Raw genomic sequence first — 21,302 nt, 5'->3', positions numbered from 1 at the left:
CATTTCAAATTTCGGAGGGATGAGAGAGTTCCGGCCCGTTTCATAAAGAGTGTGCGGAATGTCACACAAAATTAAAACCTCTGTAACTTTCTCAGTTTAAATCCAAAAGGGGTGAAATTTCTTCCACTGGCTGGTCTTCAAATTCTCTTTCAGGGAAAGAAATCTCGTTTCAAAATTCGGTGGGGTGAGGGAGTTCCGATCCATTTAAAAAAGGGCCTGTGAAATGTCACTCAAAATTAAAACCTCCGTAATGCTCTCATCATTTTATGTGCAAAAGTGGTAAAATTTCTACCACATGAAGGTCTTCAAATTCACTTTCAGGGGAAAGAAACCTCGTTTCAAAATTCGGTGGGTGAGAGAGTTCCTGTCCGCTTCGTAAAGAGTCTGTGACACGTCACCCAAAAATAAAACTTCCGTAACTTTCTCATTTTATGTCCAAAACTGGTGAAATTTCTCCCACTCGGAGGTCGTCAAATTCCCTATCAGGGGAAAGGAATCTCGTTTCCAAATTCGGTGGGATGGGAGAGTTCCGGTGCGTTTAATTTAGAGTGTGTAAAACGTCACCCAAAAATAAAACCTCCGTAACTCTCTCATTTTAAGTCCAAAGTGGTGAAATTTCAACCACTCAGAAGTCTTGAAATTCACTTTCCGGGGAAAGAAATCTCGTTTCGAAAATCGGTGGGATGAGAGAGTTCCGGTACGTTTCACAAAGGGTGTGAGAAACGTCACCGAAAATTAAAACCTCCGTAACTATCTCATTTTAAGTCCATAAGTGGTGAAATTTCACCCACTCGGAGGTCTTCAAATTCTGTTTCAGGGGAAAGGCATCTCATTTCAAATTTAGGTTCGATGAGAGACTTCCGGTACGTTTAATAAAGAGTGTGCGAAACGTCTCCGAAAATTAAAACCTCCGTAACTCCCTCATTTTAAGTTCAAAAGTGGTGAAATTTCTTCCACTGGGAGGGCTCAAAATTCACTTTCAGGGGAAAGAAATCTCGTTTCAAAATTCGGTGGAATGAGCGAGTTCCGGTTCATTTCATAAAAAGTCTGGGAAACGTGACCCAAACTTAAAACCACCGTAACTTTCTCATTTTAAGTCCAAAAGTGGTGAAATTTCTACCACTCGAAGGTCTTCAAGTTCACTTTCAGGGGAAAGGAATCTCATTTCAAAATTCGGTGGGACGGGAGAGTTCCGGTCCGTTTAATAAAGACTGTGGGAAACATCGCCGAAAATTAAAACCTCCGTAACTCTCTCATTTTATGTCCGAAAATGGTGAAATTTCTACCACTCGGAGGTCTTCGAAGTCACTTTCAAGGGACATAAATCTCGTTTCAAAATTCGGTGTGATGAGAGAGTTCCCGTCCGTTTCATAAAGTGTGTGTGCGAAACGGCACCCAAAATTGAAACATCCGTACCTTTCTCATTTTATGTCCAAAAGTGGTGAAATTTCAACCAGTCGGAGGTCTTCAAATTCTCTTCAAGGGGAACCGGAACTCATTTCAAAATTCGGTGGGACGAGAGAGTTCCGATCCGTTTCATAAAGAGTGTGTGAAACTTCACCCTAAATTTAAACCACCAGAACCCCAAAACAACCGTAACCCTCTCATTTTACGTTCAAAAGTGGTGAAATTTCTACCATTAGGAGGTCTACAAACTCTTTTTCAGAGGAAAGGTATCTCACTTCAAATTTCGGAGGGATGAGAGAGTTCCGGGCCGTTTCATAAAGAGTGTGCGGAATGTCACACAAAATTAAAACCTCTGTAACTTTCTCAGTTTAAATCCAAAAGGGGTGAAATTTCTTCCACTGGGTGGTCTTCAAATTCTCTTTCAGGGAAAGAAATCTCGTTTCAAAATTCGGTGGGGTGAGGGAGTTCCGATCCGTTTAAAAAAGGGCCTGTGAAATGTCACTCAAAATTAAAACCTCCGTAACGCTCTCATCATTTTATGTCGAAAAGTGGTAAAATTTCTACCACATGAAGGTCTTCAAATTCACTTTCAGGGGAAAGAAACCTCGTTTCAAAATTCGGTGGGTGAGAGAGTTCCTGTCCGCTACGTAAAGAGTCTGTGAGACGTCACCCAAATATAAAACTTCCGTAACTTTCTCATTTAATGTCCAAAACTGGTGAAATTTCTCCCACTCGGAGGTCGTCAAATTCCCTATCAGGGGAAAGGAATCTCGTTTCCAAATTCGGTGGGATGGGAGAGTTCCGGTGCGTTTAATTTAGAGTGAGTAAAACGTCACCCAAAAATAAAACCTCCGCAACTCTCTCATTTTAAGTCCAAAGTGGTGAAATTTCAACCACTCAGAAGTCTTGAAATTCACTTTCCGGGGAAAGAAATCTCGTTTCGAAAATCGGTGGGATGAGAGAGTTCCGGTACGTTTCACAAAGGGTGTGAGAAACGTCACCGAAAATTAAAACCTCCGTAACTATCTCATTTTAAGTCCATAAGTGGTGAAATTTCACCCACTCGGAGGTCTTCAAATTCTGTTTCAGGGGAAAGGCATCTCATTTCAAATTTAGGTTCGATGAGAGACTTCCGGTACGTTTAATAAAGAGTGTGCGAAACGTCTCCGAAAATTAAAACCTCCGTAACTCCCTCATTTTAAGTTCAAAAGTGGTGAAATTTCTTCCACTGGGAGGGCTCAAAATTCACTTTCAGGGGAAAGAAATCTCGTTTCAAAATTCGGTGGAATGAGCGAGTTCCGGTTCGTTTCATAAAAAGTCTGGGAAACGTGACCCAAACTTAAAACCACCGTAACTTTCTCATTTTAAGTCCAAAAGTGGTGAAATTTCTACCACTCGAAGGTCTTCAAGTTCACTTTCAGGGGAAAGGAATCTCATTTCAAAATTCGGTGGGACGGGAGAGTTCCGGTCCGTTTAATAAAGACTGTGGGAAACATCGCCGAAAATTAAAACCTCCGTAACTCTCTCATTTTATGTCCGAAAATGGTGAAATTTCTACCACTCGGAGGTCTTCGAAGTCACTTTCAAGGGACATAAATCTCGTATCAAAATTCGGTGTGATGAGAGAGTTCCCGTCCGTTTCATAAAGTGTGTGTGCGAAACGGCACCCAAAATTGAAACATCCGTACCTTTCTCATTTTATGTCCAAAAGTGGTGAAATTTCAACCAGTCGGAGGTCTTCAAATTCTCTTCAAGGGGAACCGGATCTCGTTTCAAAATTCGGTGGGATGAGAGAGTTCCGATCCGTTTCATAAAGAGTGTGTGAAACTTCACCCTAAATTTAAACCACCAGAACCCCAAAACAACCGTAACCCTCTCATTTTACGTTCAAAAGTGGTGAAATTTCTACCATTAGGAGGTCTACAAACTCTTTTTCAGAGGAAAGGTATCTCATTTCAAATTTCGGAGGGATGAGAGAGTTCCGGCCCGTTTCATAAAGAGTGTGCGGAATGTCACACAAAATTAAAACCTCTGTAACTTTCTCAGTTTAAATCCAAAAGGGGTGAAATTTCTTCCACTGGGTGGTCTTCAAATTCTCTTTCAGGGAAAGAAATCTCGCTTCAAAATTCGGTGGGGTGACGGAGTTCCGATCCGTTTAAAAAAGGGCCTGTGAAATGTCACTCAAAATTAAAACCTCCGTAACGCTCTCATCATTTTATGTCGAAAAGTGGTAAAATTTCTACCACATGAAGGTCTTCAAATTCACTTTCAGGGGAAAGAAACCTCGTTTCAAAATTCGGTGGGTGAGAGAGTTCATGTCCGCTTCGTAAAGAGTCTGTGACACGTCACCCAAAAATAAAACTTTCGTAACTTTCTCATTTTAAGTCCAAAAGTGGTGAAATTTCTACCACTCGAAGGTCTTCAAGTTCACTTTCAGGGGAAAGGAATCTCATTTCAAAATTCGGTGGGACGGGAGAGTTCCGGTATGTTTAATAAAGACTGTGGGAAACATCGCCGAAAATTAAAACCTCCGTAACTCTCTTATTTTATGTCCGAAAGTGGTGAAATTTCTACCACTCGGAGGTCTTCGAAGTCACTTTCACGGAAAATAAATCTCGTATCAAAATTCGGTGTGATGAGAGAGTTCCCGTCCGTTTCATAAAGTGTGTGTGCGAAACGGCACCCAAAATTGAAACATCCGTACCTTTCTCATTTTATGTCCAAAAGTGGTGAAATTTCAACCAGTCGGAGGTCTTCAAATTCTCTTCAAGGGGAACCGGAACTCATTTCAAAATTCGGTGGGACGGGAGAGTTCCGATCCGTTTCATAAAGAGTGTGTGAAACTTCACCCTAAATTTAAACCACCAGAACCCCAAAACAACCGTAACCCTCTCATTTTACGTTCAAAAGTGGTGAAATTTCTACCATAAGGAGGTCTACAAACTCTTTTTCAGAGGAAAGGTATCTCATTTCAAATTTCGGAGGGATGAGAGAGTTCCGGCCCGTTTCATAAAGAGTGTGCGGAATGTCACACAAAATTAAAACCTCTGTAACTTTCTCAGTTTAAATCCAAAAGGGGTGAAATTTCTTCCACTGGCTGGTCTTCAAATTCTCTTTCAGGGAAAGAAATCTCGTTTCAAAATTCGGTGGGGTGAGGGAGTTCCGATCCATTTAAAAAAGGGCCTGTGAAATGTCACTCAAAATTAAAACCTCCGTAATGCTCTCATCATTTTATGTGCAAAAGTGGTAAAATTTCTACCACATGAAGGTCTTCAAATTCACTTTCAGGGGAAAGAAACCTCGTTTCAAAATTCGGTGGGTGAGAGAGTTCCTGTCCGCTTCGTAAAGAGTCTGTGACACGTCACCCAAAAATAAAACTTCCGTAACTTTCTCATTTTATGTCCAAAACTGGTGAAATTTCTCCCACTCGGAGGTCGTCAAATTCCCTATCAGGGGAAAGGAATCTCGTTTCCAAATTCGGTGGGATGGGAGAGTTCCGGTGCGTTTAATTTAGAGTGTGTAAAACGTCACCCAAAAATAAAACCTCCGTAACTCTCTCATTTTAAGTCCAAAGTGGTGAAATTTCAACCACTCAGAAGTCTTGAAATTCACTTTCCGGGGAAAGAAATCTCGTTTCGAAAATCGGTGGGATGAGAGAGTTCCGGTACGTTTCACAAAGGGTGTGAGAAACGTCACCGAAAATTAAAACCTCCGTAACTATCTCATTTTAAGTCCATAAGTGGTGAAATTTCACCCACTCGGAGGTCTTCAAATTCTGTTTCAGGGGAAAGGCATCTCATTTCAAATTTAGGTTCGATGAGAGACTTCCGGTACGTTTAATAAAGAGTGTGCGAAACGTCTCCGAAAATTAAAACCTCCGTAACTCCCTCATTTTAAGTTCAAAAGTGGTGAAATTTCTTCCACTGGGAGGGCTCAAAATTCACTTTCAGGGGAAAGAAATCTCGTTTCAAAATTCGGTGGAATGAGCGAGTTCCGGTTCATTTCATAAAAAGTCTGGGAAACGTGACCCAAACTTAAAACCACCGTAACTTTCTCATTTTAAGTCCAAAAGTGGTGAAATTTCTACCACTCGAAGGTCTTCAAGTTCACTTTCAGGGGAAAGGAATCTCATTTCAAAATTCGGTGGGACGGGAGAGTTCCGGTCCGTTTAATAAAGACTGTGGGAAACATCGCCGAAAATTAAAACCTCCGTAACTCTCTCATTTTATGTCCGAAAATGGTGAAATTTCTACCACTCGGAGGTCTTCGAAGTCACTTTCAAGGGACATAAATCTCGTTTCAAAATTCGGTGTGATGAGAGAGTTCCCGTCCGTTTCATAAAGTGTGTGTGCGAAACGGCACCCAAAATTGAAACATCCGTACCTTTCTCATTTTATGTCCAAAAGTGGTGAAATTTCAACCAGTCGGAGGTCTTCAAATTCTCTTCAAGGGGAACCGGAACTCATTTCAAAATTCGGTGGGACGAGAGAGTTCCGATCCGTTTCATAAAGAGTGTGTGAAACTTCACCCTAAATTTAAACCACCAGAACCCCAAAACAACCGTAACCCTCTCATTTTACGTTCAAAAGTGGTGAAATTTCTACCATTAGGAGGTCTACAAACTCTTTTTCAGAGGAAAGGTATCTCACTTCAAATTTCGGAGGGATGAGAGAGTTCCGGGCCGTTTCATAAAGAGTGTGCGGAATGTCACACAAAATTAAAACCTCTGTAACTTTCTCAGTTTAAATCCAAAAGGGGTGAAATTTCTTCCACTGGGTGGTCTTCAAATTCTCTTTCAGGGAAAGAAATCTCGTTTCAAAATTCGGTGGGGTGAGGGAGTTCCGATCCGTTTAAAAAAGGGCCTGTGAAATGTCACTCAAAATTAAAACCTCCGTAACGCTCTCATCATTTTATGTCGAAAAGTGGTAAAATTTCTACCACATGAAGGTCTTCAAATTCACTTTCAGGGGAAAGAAACCTCGTTTCAAAATTCGGTGGGTGAGAGAGTTCCTGTCCGCTACGTAAAGAGTCTGTGAGACGTCACCCAAATATAAAACTTCCGTAACTTTCTCATTTAATGTCCAAAACTGGTGAAATTTCTCCCACTCGGAGGTCGTCAAATTCCCTATCAGGGGAAAGGAATCTCGTTTCCAAATTCGGTGGGATGGGAGAGTTCCGGTGCGTTTAATTTAGAGTGAGTAAAACGTCACCCAAAAATAAAACCTCCGCAACTCTCTCATTTTAAGTCCAAAGTGGTGAAATTTCAACCACTCAGAAGTCTTGAAATTCACTTTCCGGGGAAAGAAATCTCGTTTCGAAAATCGGTGGGATGAGAGAGTTCCGGTACGTTTCACAAAGGGTGTGAGAAACGTCACCGAAAATTAAAACCTCCGTAACTATCTCATTTTAAGTCCATAAGTGGTGAAATTTCACCCACTCGGAGGTCTTCAAATTCTGTTTCAGGGGAAAGGCATCTCATTTCAAATTTAGGTTCGATGAGAGACTTCCGGTACGTTTAATAAAGAGTGTGCGAAACGTCTCCGAAAATTAAAACCTCCGTAACTCCCTCATTTTAAGTTCAAAAGTGGTGAAATTTCTTCCACTGGGAGGGCTCAAAATTCACTTTCAGGGGAAAGAAATCTCGTTTCAAAATTCGGTGGAATGAGCGAGTTCCGGTTCGTTTCATAAAAAGTCTGGGAAACGTGACCCAAACTTAAAACCACCGTAACTTTCTCATTTTAAGTCCAAAAGTGGTGAAATTTCTACCACTCGAAGGTCTTCAAGTTCACTTTCAGGGGAAAGGAATCTCATTTCAAAATTCGGTGGGACGGGAGAGTTCCGGTCCGTTTAATAAAGACTGTGGGAAACATCGCCGAAAATTAAAACCTCCGTAACTCTCTCATTTTATGTCCGAAAATGGTGAAATTTCTACCACTCGGAGGTCTTCGAAGTCACTTTCAAGGGACATAAATCTCGTATCAAAATTCGGTGTGATGAGAGAGTTCCCGTCCGTTTCATAAAGTGTGTGTGCGAAACGGCACCCAAAATTGAAACATCCGTACCTTTCTCATTTTATGTCCAAAAGTGGTGAAATTTCAACCAGTCGGAGGTCTTCAAATTCTCTTCAAGGGGAACCGGATCTCGTTTCAAAATTCGGTGGGATGAGAGAGTTCCGATCCGTTTCATAAAGAGTGTGTGAAACTTCACCCTAAATTTAAACCACCAGAACCCCAAAACAACCGTAACCCTCTCATTTTACGTTCAAAAGTGGTGAAATTTCTACCATTAGGAGGTCTACAAACTCTTTTTCAGAGGAAAGGTATCTCATTTCAAATTTCGGAGGGATGAGAGAGTTCCGGCCCGTTTCATAAAGAGTGTGCGGAATGTCACACAAAATTAAAACCTCTGTAACTTTCTCAGTTTAAATCCAAAAGGGGTGAAATTTCTTCCACTGGGTGGTCTTCAAATTCTCTTTCAGGGAAAGAAATCTCGCTTCAAAATTCGGTGGGGTGACGGAGTTCCGATCCGTTTAAAAAAGGGCCTGTGAAATGTCACTCAAAATTAAAACCTCCGTAACGCTCTCATCATTTTATGTCGAAAAGTGGTAAAATTTCTACCACATGAAGGTCTTCAAATTCACTTTCAGGGGAAAGAAACCTCGTTTCAAAATTCGGTGGGTGAGAGAGTTCATGTCCGCTTCGTAAAGAGTCTGTGACACGTCACCCAAAAATAAAACTTTCGTAACTTTCTCATTTTATGTCCAAAACTGGTGAAATTTCTCCCACTCGGAGGTCGTCAAATTCCCTATCAGGGGAAAGGAATCTCGTTTCCAAATTCGGTGGGATGGGAGAGTTCCGGTGCGTTTAATTTAGAGTGAGTAAAACGTCACCCAAAAATAAAACCTCCGCAACTCTCTCATTTTAAGTCCAAAGTGGTGAAATTTCAACCACTCAGAAGTCTTGAAATTTACTTTCCGGGGAAAGAAATCTCGTTTCGAAAATCGGTGGGATGAGAGAGTTCCGGTACGTTTCACAAAGGGTGTGAGAAACGTCACCGAAAATTAAAACCTCCGTAACTATCTCATTTTAAGTCCATAAATGGTGAAATTTCACCCACTCGGAGGTCTTCAAATTCTGTTTCAGGGGAAAGCCATCTCATTTCAAATTTAGGTTCGATGAGAGACTTCCGGTACGTTTAATAAAGAGTGTGCGAAACGTCTCCGAAAATTAAAACTTCCGTAACTCCCTCATTTTAAGTTCAAAAGTGGTGAAATTTCTTCCACTGTGAGGGCTCAAAATTCACTTTCAGGGGAAAGAAATCTCGTTTCAAAATTCGGTGGAATGAGCGAGTTCCGGTTCGTTTCATAAAAAGTCTGGGAAACGTGACCCAAACTTAAAACCACCGTAACTTTCTCATTTTAAGTCCAAAAGTGGTGAAATTTCTACCACTCGAAGGTCTTCAAGTTCACTTTCAGGGGAAAGGAATCTCATTTCAAAATTCGGTGGGACTGGAGAGTTCCGGTCTGTTTAATAAAGACTGTGGGAAACATCGCCGAAAATTAAAACCTCCGTAACTCTCTCATTTTATGTCCGAAAGTGGTGAAATTTCTACCACTCGGAGGTCTTCGAAGTCACTTTCACGGAAAATAAATCTCGTATCAAAATTCGGTGTGATGAGAGAGTTCCCGTCCGTTTCATAAGGTGTGTGTGCGAAACGGCACCCAAAATTGAAACATCCGTACCTTTCTCATTTTATGTCCAAAAGTGGTGAAATTTCAACCAGTCGGAGGTCTTCAAATTCTCTTCAAGGGGAACCGGAACTCATTTCAAAATTCGGTGGGACGAGAGAGTTCCGATCCGTTTCATAAAGAGTGTGTGAAACTTCACCCTAAATTTAAACCACCAGAACCCCAAAACAACCGTAACCCTCTCATTTTACGTTCAAAAGTGGTGAAATTTCTACCATTAGGAGGTCTACAAACTCTTTTTCAGAGGAAAGGTATCTCACTTCAAATTTCGGAGGGATGAGAGAGTTCCGGGCCGTTTCATAAAGAGTGTGCGGAATGTCACACAAAATTAAAACCTCTGTAACTTTCTCAGTTTAAATCCAAAAGGGGTGAAATTTCTTCCACTGGGTGGTCTTCAAATTCTCTTTCAGGGAAAGAAATCTCGTTTCAAAATTCGGTGGGGTGAGGGAGTTCCGATCCGTTTAAAAAAGGGCCTGTGAAATGTCACTCAAAATTAAAACCTCCGTAACGCTCTCATCATTTTATGTCGAAAAGTGGTAAAATTTCTACCACATGAAGGTCTTCAAATTCACTTTCAGGGGAAAGAAACCTCGTTTCAAAATTCGGTGGGTGAGAGAGTTCCTGTCCGCTACGTAAAGAGTCTGTGAGACGTCACCCAAATATAAAACTTCCGTAACTTTCTCATTTAATGTCCAAAACTGGTGAAATTTCTCCCACTCGGAGGTCGTCAAATTCCCTATCAGGGGAAAGGAATCTCGTTTCCAAATTCGGTGGGATGGGAGAGTTCCGGTGCGTTTAATTTAGAGTGAGTAAAACGTCACCCAAAAATAAAACCTCCGCAACTCTCTCATTTTAAGTCCAAAGTGGTGAAATTTCAACCACTCAGAAGTCTTGAAATTTACTTTTCGGGGAAAGAAATCTCGTTTCAAAAATCGGTGGGATGAGAGAGTTCCGGTACGTTTCACAAAGGGTGTGAGAAACGTCACCGAAAATTAAAACCTCCGTAACTATCTCATTTTAAGTCCATAAATGGTGAAATTTCACCCACTCGGAGGTCTTCAAATTCTGTTTCAGGGGAAAGCCATCTCATTTCAAATTTAGGTACGATGAGAGACTTCCGGTACGTTTAATAAAGAGTGTGCGAAACGTCTCCGAAAATTAAAACTTCCGTAACTCCCTCATTTTAAGTTCAAAAGTGGTGAAATTTCTTCCACTGGGAGGGCTCAAAATTCACTTTCAGGGGAAAGAAATCTCGTTTCAAAATTCGGTGGAATGAGCGAGTTCCGGTTCGTTTCATAAAAAGTCTGGGAAACGTGACCCAAACTTAAAACCACCGTAACTTTCTCATTTTAAGTCCAAAAGTGGTGAAATTTCTACCACTCGAAGGTCTTCAAGTTCACTTTCAGGGGAAAGGAATCTCATTTCAAAATTCGGTGGGACGGGAGAGTTCCGGTATGTTTAATAAAGACTGTGGGAAACATCGCCGAAAATTAAAACCTCCGTAACTCTCTTATTTTATGTCCGAAAGTGGTGAAATTTCTACCACTCGGAGGTCTTCGAAGTCACTTTCACGGAAAATAAATCTCGTATCAAAATTCGGTGTGATGAGAGAGTTCCCGTCCGTTTCATAAAGTGTGTGTGCGAAACGGCACCCAAAATTGAAACATCCGTACCTTTCTCATTTTATGTCCAAAAGTGGTGAAATTTCAACCAGTCGGAGGTCTTCAAATTCTCTTCAAGGGGAACCGGAACTCATTTCAAAATTCGGTGGGACGGGAGAGTTCCGATCCGTTTCATAAAGAGTGTGTGAAACTTCACCCTAAATTTAAACCACCAGAACCCCAAAACAACCGTAACCCTCTCATTTTACGTTCAAAAGTGGTGAAATTTCTACCATAAGGAGGTCTACAAACTCTTTTTCAGAGGAAAGGTATCTCATTTCAAATTTCGGAGGGATGAAAGAGTTCCGGCCCGTTTCATAAAGAGTGTGCGGAATGTCACACAAAATTAAAACCTCTGTAACTTTCTCAGTTTAAATCCAAAAGGGGTGAAATTTCTTCCACTGGCTGGTCTTCAAATTCTCTTTCAGGGAAAGAAATCTCGTTTCAAAATTCGGTGGGGTGAGGGAGTTCCGATCCATTTAAAAAAGGGCCTGTGAAATGTCACTCAAAATTAAAACCTCCGTAATGCTCTCATCATTTTATGTGCAAAAGTGGTAAAATTTCTACCACATGAAGGTCTTCAAATTCACTTTCAGGGGAAAGAAACCTCGTTTCAAAATTCGGTGGGTGAGAGAGTTCCTGTCCGCTTCGTAAAGAGTCTGTGACACGTCACCCAAAAATAAAACTTCCGTAACTTTCTCATTTTATGTCCAAAACTGGTGAAATTTCTCCCACTCGGAGGTCGTCAAATTCCCTATCAGGGGAAAGGAATCTCGTTTCCAAATTCGGTGGGATGGGAGAGTTCCGGTGCGTTTAATTTAGAGTGTGTAAAACGTCACCCAAAAATAAAACCTCCGTAACTCTCTCATTTTAAGTCCAAAGTGGTGAAATTTCAACCACTCAGAAGTCTTGAAATTCACTTTCCGGGGAAAGAAATCTCGTTTCGAAAATCGGTGGGATGAGAGAGTTCCGGTACGTTTCACAAAGGGTGTGAGAAACGTCACCGAAAATTAAAACCTCCGTAACTATCTCATTTTAAGTCCATAAGTGGTGAAATTTCACCCACTCGGAGGTCTTCAAATTCTGTTTCAGGGGAAAGGCATCTCATTTCAAATTTAGGTTCGATGAGAGACTTCCGGTACGTTTAATAAAGAGTGTGCGAAACGTCTCCGAAAATTAAAACCTCCGTAACTCCCTCATTTTAAGTTCAAAAGTGGTGAAATTTCTTCCACTGGGAGGGCTCAAAATTCACTTTCAGGGGAAAGAAATCTCGTTTCAAAATTCGGTGGAATGAGCGAGTTCCGGTTCATTTCATAAAAAGTCTGGGAAACGTGACCCAAACTTAAAACCACCGTAACTTTCTCATTTTAAGTCCAAAAGTGGTGAAATTTCTACCACTCGAAGGTCTTCAAGTTCACTTTCAGGGGAAAGGAATCTCATTTCAAAATTCGGTGGGACGGGAGAGTTCCGGTCCGTTTAATAAAGACTGTGGGAAACATCGCCGAAAATTAAAACCTCCGTAACTCTCTCATTTTATGTCCGAAAATGGTGAAATTTCTACCACTCGGAGGTCTTCGAAGTCACTTTCAAGGGACATAAATCTCGTTTCAAAATTCGGTGTGATGAGAGAGTTCCCGTCCGTTTCATAAAGTGTGTGTGCGAAACGGCACCCAAAATTGAAACATCCGTACCTTTCTCATTTTATGTCCAAAAGTGGTGAAATTTCAACCAGTCGGAGGTCTTCAAATTCTCTTCAAGGGGAACCGGAACTCATTTCAAAATTCGGTGGGACGAGAGAGTTCCGATCCGTTTCATAAAGAGTGTGTGAAACTTCACCCTAAATTTAAACCACCGGAACCCCAAAACAACCGTAACCCTCTCATTTTACGTTCAAAAGTGGTGAAATTTCTACCATTAGGAGGTCTACAAACTCTTTCAGAGGAAAGGTATCTCATTTCAAATTTCGGAGGGATGAGAGAGTTCCGGGCCGTTTCATAAAGAGTGTGCGGAATGTCACACAAAATTAAAACCTCTGTAACTTTCTCAGTTTAAATCCAAAAGGGGTGAAATTTCTTCCACTGGGTGGTCTTCAAATTCTCTTTCAGGGAAAGAAATCTCGTTTCAAAATTCGGTGGGGTGAGGGAGTTCCGATCCGTTTAAAAAAGGGCCTGTGAAATGTCACTCAAAATTAAAACCTCCGTAACGCTCTCATCATTTTATGTCGAAAAGTGGTAAAATTTCTACCACATGAAGGTCTTCAAATTCACTTTCAGGGGAAAGAAACCTCGTTTCAAAATTCGGTGGGTGAGAGAGTTCCTCTCCGCTTTGTAAAGAGTCTGTGACACGTCACCCAAAAATAAAACTTCCGTAACTTTCTCATTTAATGTCCAAAACTGGTGAAATTTCTCCCACTCGGAGGTCGTCAAATTCCCTATCAGGGGAAAGGAATCTCGTTTCCAAATTCGGTGGGATGGGAGAGTTCCGGTGCGTTTAATTTAGAGTGAGTAAAACGTCACCCAAAAATAAAACCTCCGCAACTCTCTCATTTTAAGTCCAAAGTGGTGAAATTTCAACCACTCAGAAGTCTTGAAATTTACTTTTCGGGGAAAGAAATCTCGTTTCGAAAATCGGTGGGATGAGAGAGTTCCGGTACGTTTCACAAAGGGTGTGAGAAACGTCACCGAAAATTAAAACCTCCGTAACTATCTCATTTTAAGTCCATAAATGGTGAAATTTCACCCACTCGGAGGTCTTCAAATTCTGTTTCAGGGGAAAGCCATCTCATTTCAAATTTAGGTTCGATGAGAGACTTCCGGTACGTTTAATAAAGAGTGTGCGAAACGTCTCCGAAAATTAAAACTTCCGTAACTCCCTCATTTTAAGTTCAAAAGTGGTGAAATTTCTTCCACTGGGAGGGCTCAAAATTCACTTTCAGGGGAAAGAAATCTCGTTTCAAAATTCGGTGGAATGAGCGAGTTCCGGTTCGTTTCATAAAAAGTCTGGGAAACGTGACCCAAACTTAAAACCACCGTAACTTTCTCATTTTAAGTCCAAAAGTGGTGAAATTTCTACCACTCGAAGGTCTTCGAGTTCACTTTCAGGGGAAAGGAATCTCATTTCAAAATTCGGTGGGACTGGAGAGTTCCGCTCTGTTTAATAAAGACTGTGGGAAACATCGCCGAAAATTAAAACCTCCGTAACTCTCTCATTTTATGTCCGAAAGTGGTGAAATTTCTACCACTCGGAGGTCTTCGAAGTCACTTTCACGGAAAATAAATCTCGTATCAAAATTCGGTGTGATGAGAGAGTTCCCGTCCGTTTCATAAAGTGTGTGTGCGAAACGGCACCCAAAATTGAAACATCCGTACCTTTCTCATTTTATGTCCAAAAGTGGTGAAATTTCAACCAGTCGGAGGTCTTCAAATTCTCTTCAAGGGGAACCGGAACTCATTTCAAAATTCGGTGGGACGAGAGAGTTCCGATCCGTTTCATAAAGAGTGTGTGAAACTTCACCCTAAATTTAAACCACCAGAACCCCAAAACAACCGTAACCCTATCATTTTACGTTCAAAAGTGGTGAAATTTCTACCATTAGGAGGTCTACAAACTCTTTTTCAGAGGAAAGGTATCTCATTTCAAATTTCGGAGGGATGAGAGAGTTCCGGCCCGTTTCATAAAGAGTGTGCGGAATGTCACACAAAATTAAAACCTCTGTAACTTTCTCAGTTTAAATCCAAAAGGGGTGAAATTTCTTCCACTGGGTGGTCTTCAAATTCTCTTTCAGGGAAAGAAATCTCGTTTCAAAATTCGGTGGGGTGAGGGAGTTCCGATCCGTTTAAAAAAGGGCCTGTGAAATGTCACTCAAAATTAAAACCTCCGTAACGCTCTCATCATTTTATGTCGAAAAGTGGTAAAATTTCTACCACATGAAGGTCTTCAAATTCACTTTCAGGGGAAAGAAACCTCGTTTCAAAATTCGGTGGGTGAGAGAGTTCATGTCCGCTTCGTAAAGAGTCTGTGACACGTCACCCAAAAATAAAACTTCCGTAACTTTCTCATTTTATGTCCAAAACTGGTGAAATTTCTCCCACTCGGAGGTCGTCAAATTCCCTATCAGGGGAAAGGAATCTCGTTTCCAAATTCGGTGGGATGGGAGAGTTCCGGTGCGTTTAATTTAGAGTGAGTAAAACGTCACCCAAAAATAAAACCTCCGTAACTCTCTCATTTTAAGTCCAAAGTGGTGAAATTTCAACCACTCAGAAGTCTTGAAATTTACTTTCCGGGGAAAGAAATCTCGTTTCGAAAATCGGTGGGATGAGAGAGTTCCGGTACGTTTCACAAAGGGTGTGAGAAACGTCACCGAAAATTAAAACCTCCGTAACTATCTCATTTTAAGTCCATAAATGGTGAAATTTCACCCACTCGGAGGTCTTCAAATTCTGTTTCAGGGGAAAGCCATCTCATTTCAAATTTAGGTGCGATGAGAGACTTCCGGTACGTTTAATAAAGAGTGTGCGAAACGTCTCCGAAAATTAAAACCTCCGTAACTCCCTCATTTTAAGTTCAAAAGTGGTGAAATTTCTTCCACTGGGAGGGCTCAAAATTCACTTTTAGGGGAAAGAAATCTCGTTTCAAAATTCGGTGGAATGAGCGAGTTCCGGTTCGTTTCATAAAAAGTCTGGGAAACGTGACCCAAACTTAAAACCACCGTAACTTTCTCATTTTAAGTCCAAAAGTGGTGAAATTTCTACCACTCGAAGGTCTTCAACTTCACTTTCAGGGGAAAGGAATCTCATTTCAAAATTCGGTGGGACGGGAGAGTTCCGGTCCGTTTAATAAAGACTGTGGGAAACATCGCCGAAAATTAAAACCTCCGTAACTCTCTCATTTTATGTCCGAAAGTGGTGAAATTTCTACCACTCGGAGGTCTTCGAAGTCACTTTCATCGAAAATAAATCTCGTATCAAAATTCGGTGTGATGAGAGAGTTCCCGTCCGTTTCATAAAGTGTGTGTGCGAAACGGCACCCAAAATTGAAACATCCGTACCTTTCTCATTTTATGTCCAAAAGTGGTGAAATTTCAACCAGTCGGAGGTCTTCAAATTCTCTTCAAGGGGAACCGGATCTCGTTTCAAAATTCGGTGGGATGAGAGAGTTCCGATCAGTTTCATAAAGAGTGTGTGAAACTTCACCCTAAATTTAAACCACCAGAACCCCAAAACAACCGTAACCCTCTCATTTTACGTTCAAAAGTGGTGAAATTTCTACCATTAGGAGGTCTACAAACTCTTTTTCAGAGGAAAGGTATCTCATTTCAAATTTCGGAGGGATGAGAGAGTTCCGGCCCGTTTCATAAAGAGTGTGCGGAATGTCACACAAAATTAAAACCTCTGTAAGTTTCTCAGTTTAAATCCAAAAGGGGTGAAATTTCTTCCACTGGGTGGTCTTCAAATTCTCTTTCAGGGAAAGAAATCTCGTTTCAAAATTCGGTGGGGTGAGGGAGTTCCGATCCGTTTAAAAAAGGGCCTGTGAAATGTCACTTAAAATTAAAACCTCCGTAACGCTCTCATCATTTTATGTCGAAAAGTGGTAAAATTTCTACCACATGAAGGTCTTCAAATTCACTTTCAGGGGAAAGCAACCTCGTTTCAAAATTCGGTGGGTGAGAGAGTTCCTGTCCGCTTCGTAAATAGTCTGTAACACGTCACCCGAAAATTAAACTTCCGTAACTTTCTCATTTTATGTACAAAACTGGTGAAATTTCTCCCACTCGGAGGTCGTTAAATTCCCTATCAGGGGAAAGGAATCTCGTTTCCAAATTCGGTGGGATGGGAGAGTTCCGGTGCGTTTAATTTAGAGTGTGTAAAACGTCACCCAAAAATAAAACCTCCGTAACTCTCTCATTTTAAGTCCAAAGTGGTGAAATTTCAACCACTCAGAAGTCTTGAAATTTATTTTCCGGGGAAAGAAACTTGTTTCGAAAATCGGTGGGATGAGAGAGTTTCGGTACGTTTCACAAAGGGTGTGAGAAACGTCATCGAAAATTAAAACCTCCGTAACTTTCTCATTTTAAGTCCATAAGTGGTGAAATTTCACCCACTCGGAGGTCTTCAAATTCTGTTTCAGGGGAAAGGCATCTCATTTCAAATTTAGGTGCGATGAGAGACTTCCGGTACGTTTAATAAAGAGTGTGCGAAACGTCTCCGAAAATTAAAACCTCCGTAACTCCCTCATTTTAAGTTCAAAAGTGGTGAAATTTCTTCCACTGGGAGGGCTCAAAATTCACTTTCAGGGGAAAGAAATCTCGTTTCATAATTCGGTGGAATGAGCGAGTTCCGGTTCGTTTCATAAAAAGTCTGGGAAACGTGACCCAAACTTAAAACCACCGTAACTTTCTCATTTTAAGTCCAAAAGTGGTGAAATTTCTACCACTCGAAGGTCTTCAACTTCACTTTCAGGGGAAAGGAATCTCATTTCAAAATTTGGTGGGACGGGAGAGTTCCGATCCGTTCATAAAGAGTGTGCGAAACTTCACCCTAAATTTAAACCACTAGAACTCCAAAACAACCGTAACCCTCTCATTTTACGTTCAAAAGTGGTGAAATTTCTACCATTAGGAGGTCTACAAACTCTTTTTCAGAGGAAAGGTATCTCATTTCAAATTTCGGAGGGATGAGAGAGTTCCGGCCCGTTTCATAAAGAGTGTCCGGAATGTCACACAAAATTAAAACCTCTGTAACTTTCTCAGTTTAAATCCAAAACGGGTGAAATTTCATCCACTGGGTGGTCTTAAAATTCTCTTTCAGGGGAAAGAAATCTCGTTTCAAAATTCGGTGGGGTGAGGGAGTTCCGATCCGTTTAAAAAAGGGCCAGTGCAATGTCACTCAAAATTAAAACCTCCGTAACGCTCTCATCATTTTATGTCCAAAAGTGGTAAAATTTCTACCACATGAAGGTCTTCAAATTCACTTTCAGGGGAAAGAAACCTCGTTTCAAAATTTGGTGGGTGAGAGAGTTCCTGTCCGCTTCGTAAAGAGTCTGTGACACGTCACCCAAACATAAAACTTCCGTAACTTTCTCATTTTAAGTCCAAAACTAGTGAAATTTCTCCCACTCGGAGGTCGTCAAATTCCCTATCAGGGGAAAGGAATCTCATTTCCAAATTCGGTGGGATGGGAGAGTTCCGGTGCGTTTAATTTAGAGTGTCTAAAACGTCACCCAAAATTAAAACCTCCGTAACTCTCTCATTTTAAGTCCAAAGTGGTGAAATTTCAACCACTCAGAAGTCTTGAAATTCACTTTCCGGGGAAAGAAATCTCGTTTCGAAAATCGGTGGGATGAGAGAGTTCCATTACGTTTCACAAAGGGTGTGAGAAAGGTCACCGAAAATTAAAACCTCCGTAACTTTCTCATTTTAACTCCATAAGGGGTGAAATTTCACCCACTCGGAGGTCTTCAAATTCTGTTTCAGGGGAAAGGCATCTCATTTCAAATTTAGGTGCAATGAGAGACTTCCAGTACGGTTAATAAAGAGTGTGCGAAACGTCGCCGAAAATTAAAACCTCCGTAACACTCTCATTTTATGTCCGAAAGTGGTGAAATTTCTACCACTCGGAGGTCTTCGAATTCACTTTCAAGGAAAAGAAATCTTGGTTCAAAATTCGGTGCGATGAGAGAGTTCCCGTCCGATTCATAAAGTGTGTGTGCGAAACATCACCCAAAATTGAAACATTCGTACCTTTCTCATTTTATGTCCAAAAGTGGTGAAATTTCAACCAGTCAGAGGTCTTCAAATTCTCTTTGAGGGGAAAGGGATCTCGTTTCAAAATTTGGTGGGATGAGGGAGTTCTGATCCGTTTCATAAAGAGTGTGCGAAACTTCACCCTAAATTTAAACCACCAGAACCCCAAAACAACCGTAACCCTCTCATTTTACGTTCAAAAGTGGTGAAATTTCTACCATTAGGAGGTCTACAAACTCTTTTTCAGAGGAAAGGTATCTCATTTCAAATTTCGGAGGGATGAGAGAGTTCCAGCCCGTTTCATAAAGAGTGTGCGAAATGTGACACAAAATTAAAACCTCCGTAACTTTCTCAGTTTAAATTCAAAAGGGGTGAAATTTCTTCCACTGGGTGGTCTTCAAATTCTCTTTCAGGGGAAAGAAATCTCGTTTCAAAATTCGGTGGGGTGAGGGAGTTCCGATCCGTTTAAAAAAGGGCCTGTGAAATGTCACTCAAAATTAAAACCTCCGTAACGCTCTCATCATTTTATGTCCAAAAGTGGTAAAATTTCTACCACATGAAGGTCTTCAAATTCACTTTCAGGGGAAAGAAACCTCGTTTCAAAATTCGGTGGGTGAGAGAGTTCTTGTCCGCTTCCTAAAGAGTCTGCGACACGTTACCCAAAAATAAAACCTCCGTAACTTTCTCATTTTAAGTCCAATCCTGGTGAAATTTCTCCCACTCGGAGGTCGTGAAATTGTCTATCAGGGGAAAGGAATCTCGTTTCAAAATTCGGTGGGATGGGCGTGTCCCGGCGCTTTAAATTTAGAGTGCGTAAAACGTCACCCAAAATTAAAACCTCCGTAACTCTTTCATTTTAAGTCCAAAAGTGGTGAAATTTCAACCACTCGGATGTCTTGAAATTCACTTTCAGGGGGAAGAAATCTAGTTTCAAAAATCGGTGGGATGAGAGAGTTCGGTCCGTTTCACAAAGAGTCTGCGAAACGTGACCCAAAATTAAAACCTCCGTAACTTTCTCATTTTAAGTCCAAAAGTGGTGAAATTTCTACCACTCGAAGGTTTTCAAATTCTCTTTCAGGGGAAAGGAATCTCATTTCAAAATTCGGTGGGACGGGAGAGTTCCGGTCCGTTTAATAAAGACTGTGGGAAACGTCGCCCACAATTAAAACCTCTGTAACTCTCTCATTTTAAATCCGAAAGTGGTGAAATTTCTAACACTTGGAGGTCTTCGAATTCACTTTCAAGGGAAAGAAATCACGTTTCAAAATTCGGTGGGTTGAGAGAGTTCCCGTTCATTTCAAAAAGAGTGTGTGAAACGTCACCCAAAATTGAAACCTCCGTAACTTTCTCATTTTATGTCCAAAAGTGGTGAAATTTCAACGAGTCGGAGGTCTTCAAATTCTCTTTCAGGGGAAAGGAATCTCATCGGTGAGATGAGAGAGTTCTGATCCGTTTCATAAAGAGTGTGCGAAACTTCACCCTAAATTGAAACCACCAGAACCCCAAAACAATTGTAACCCTCTCATTTTACGTTCAAAAGTGGTGAAAATTCTACCATTAGGAGGTCTACAAATTCTTTTTCAGAGGAAAGGTATCTAATTTCAAATTTCGGAGGGATGAGAGACTTCCGGACCGTTTCATAAAGAGTGCGAATTGTCACACAAAATTAAAACCTCCGTAACTTTCTCATTTTAAGTCCAAAAGGGGTGAAATTTCTTCCACTGGGTGGTCTTCAAATTCTCTTTCAGGGGAAAGAAATCTAGTTTCAAAATTCGATGGGGTGAGGGAGTTCCGATCCGTTTAAAAAAGAGCTTGTGAAATGTCACTGAAAATTAAAACCTCCGTAACGCTCTCATCATTTTAAGTCCAAAAGTGGTAAAATCTCTACCACAGAAGGTCTTCAAATTCAGTTTCAGGGGAAAGAAACCTCGTTTCAAAATTCGGTGGGTCAGAGAGTTCCTGTCCGTTTCATAAAGAGTCTGCGACACGTCACCCAAAAATAAAACCTCCGTAACTTTCTCATTTTAAGTCCAAAACTGGTGAAATTTCTCCCACTCGGAGGTCGTCAAATTCTCTATCAGTGGAAAGGAATCTCGTTTCAAAATTCGGTGGGATGGGAGAGTTCCGGTGCGTTTAATATAGAGTGTGTAAAATGTCACCCAAAATTAAAACCTCTGTAACTCCCTCATTTTAAGTCCAAAAGTGGTGAAATTTCAACCACTCGGAAGTCTTGAAATTCACTTTCAGGGAAAGAAATCTCGTTTCAAAAATCGGTGGGATGAGAGAGTTCCGGTCCGTTTCACAAAAGGTGTGAGAAACGTCACCGAAAATTAAAACCTCCGTAACTTTCTCATTTTAAGTCCATAAGTGGTGAAATTTACCCACTCGGAGGTCTTCAAATTCTCTTTCAGGGGAAAGGCATCTCATTTCAAATTTAGGTGCGATGAGAGACTTCCAGTACGTTTAATAAAGAGTGTGCGAAACGTCTCCGAAAATTAAAACCTCCGTAACTCCCTCATTTTAAGTTCAAAAGTGGTGAAATTTCTTCCACTGGGAGGGCTTAAAATTCACTTTCAGGGGAAAGAAATCTCGTTTCAAAATTCGGTGGAATGAGCAAGTTCCGGTTCGTTTCATAAAAAGTCTGTGAAACGTGACCCAAACTTAAAACCTCCGTAACTTTCTCATTTTAAGTCCAAAAATGGTGAAATTTCTACCACTCGAAGGTCTTCAAATTCTCTTTCGACAA

Source organism: Tasmannia lanceolata, unplaced genomic scaffold (assembly GCF_043159265.1).
Source record: "Tasmannia lanceolata isolate RefF3 unplaced genomic scaffold, GAP_Taslan_0.1 ptg000012l, whole genome shotgun sequence".
NCBI lineage: Eukaryota > Viridiplantae > Streptophyta > Magnoliopsida > Canellales > Winteraceae > Tasmannia > Tasmannia lanceolata.
Note: the sequence above shows the minus strand (reverse complement) of the source record.